This window comes from Myotis brandtii, unplaced genomic scaffold (genome assembly GCF_000412655.1).
Source record: "Myotis brandtii unplaced genomic scaffold, ASM41265v1 scaffold517, whole genome shotgun sequence".
Lineage (NCBI taxonomy): Eukaryota > Metazoa > Chordata > Mammalia > Chiroptera > Vespertilionidae > Myotis > Myotis brandtii.
This window is the reverse complement of record NW_005369706.1, coordinates 1065319-1067653: the sequence shown is the minus strand read 5'-3', so window position 1 is coordinate 1067653 and position 2335 is coordinate 1065319.

Genomic DNA, 2335 nt, shown 5'->3' with positions numbered 1-2335 from the left:
TCCCTGCTGTCAGTTTCCACAGCTGTGATGAGGAAGCTGGGGTGACAGAGGGAGCCACGCCCTCCAAGCCGCCCTCTCTCTCACTCTGCTCTATGTCCAGTGGCCTCCTGCTCTGCCAAGTCCTCCAAACCTCCCGCTCTCCCGCTCTGCTTTCCGCCAGCAAAGGTCCCAGGAACCTGTGGGCATGGCTTGGCGCAGCTGGCCTTGCCTCCCGGGGCCATCAATGGTCCTGGGAGCCCGAGGCTGCCGTCACCTCCCAGGGTGCTTGACACCTGCGTATGCAAATTAACCCACCAGTTTTGTCAGGTTAATTTGCATACGCACTCCTGATTGGCTGGTGGGCATGGCTTGTAGGGACAGTCAATTTGCATCTTTCTCTTTTATTAGTATAGATATACTAGAGGCCCGATGCATGAAATTCGTGCAGGGCTCAGCCCTCACAGCCACAGTGGCTGCCTCTGCCTCAGCCCTCACAGCTGCAGCTTCATCTGGAAGGGTGTCCAGAAGGACGTCCAGAAGGTCGTCTGGTCTAATTAGCTATTACGCTTTTATTATTATAGATATACATATTGATTTGCAGTTCTTGCAACAGAGCATCTGATTTAGTAGGTCTAATTCTCTTAGAAATACTAGTAGTATTTTCTTAGAATTAATAATTTACTATTTTGGAACTAAAGAGTTTTAATGCTTTTGGGTGGTGTGGTTCAGCTATTTCTAAATTCTGATAACTCCTGTATAAGTTGACAGAGAATTACTCTCTAGACAGTTGTAATCCTGAAAGACACAACTCCCAATGATGCCGAGCCTAAAAAGGTGTTTTAGAAAACATTTCTCTACCTTCCTTTAGATTTAAAAATCAAATGTGCATGTGCAGAAGAGAGGAAAGGCTGCATTTTTCTTCATCTGCCCAGCCTAAGAGATCATTTAGGAAACAATTCTCTATCCCCCTTAAACACTGATTATGCATGTGTTGAAAAAGGATTAGAAAAGGCTGTGGGATTTTTATTCATCTGCTTTTTTTTTTTTAAGTACTACTATTTTTTTTTTAAAAATATATTTTATTGATTTTCTACAGAGAGGAAGGGAGAGGGATAGAGAGCCAGAAACATCGATGAGAGAGAAACATCGATCAGCTGCCTCCTGCACACCCCCCACTGGGGATATGCCCACAACCAAGGTACATGCCCTTGACCAGAATCGAACCCGGGACCCTTCAGTCCCCAGGCCGATGCTCTATCCAATGAGCCAAACCGGTCAGGGCTTCATTTGCTTTTAAGAAAGGCAATCTGTTGTTCTAGTATACAGCTTATAAGAGATGTAGAGGGTTTACTCAAGACAGCATGGCCTGAGATAAGTCCCCCCTCCATGATAAGATCATCTCTGGATTTCATATATTTTAATAAATAAGTCCCACTATTAATTTTTTTAAATGATTTCAGTATTTTTAGATATGTAAGAGAGACTTTACTCTCACCCCTCATGTTACTAAGCAACGTATCATACAGTTGCTAGGAGACAAAGCTTGGGGGATACTTCAGTTTTTCCTTATCACCTTGCATACCACATGATTATACTCTAGAGTGTTTTACAGCCTTAGAGAAAAGAGACAAAAGTTAATGGAATGTAGAAAAGATGGAAAAGGAGAGATAATGGTGGGGAAATAGAATAAGGAAAATAGCAAGGTATTTGAGAAGGAGAATGTGTGAGGTTGGCAGAGGAAGGCTATTATGCAATTTCCTTGACTGAGTCATGGAAAAACCTTAAATTGCGAGTGTTTTAAATTCCGTATGCTTCTACATTTTCTAAAAATAAAAATAGAGAATAAACTTGGAGAGGATGACCTTTCATATAGTATTTCTGAATATTTTCAGAAGGGTAGAAATCAATTGTAACTCTTACAGAAGACTGGCGATTACAAACACATTAAACAAGTCATACATTATTTAAAATTCCAAATTCAGGTAGACAACACTATTTCCTTTCATTTCTCCCTCAAAAGAGTAAAAAGGGACAGTACTAAAAGGGAGGTTAGAATATAAGTGTTCTTGACTCTTGGACAGGATATGTTTCTGTACAAAAATTTAAAAATCTAATATAAAAGGGGGAAAGAAGAAGCTATTGTGCTCTATTTGGAGGACTCTGTTGTATCTGAAATAAGAAACCAGGCTCCAGGTTTCATTGTGAGCATGTGAAAGGTTGGGTCTTTGTGTCTCTGTGGCATTTACTGTTGCTGGCAACCAGGAAGCTGCCTAGTGATTATTGCTAGGTCCTCAGTGCTTCTGTTTGCCTGAAACCTTAATCAGTGCCAGAAACACCAGAGATAAAAATCATTGCA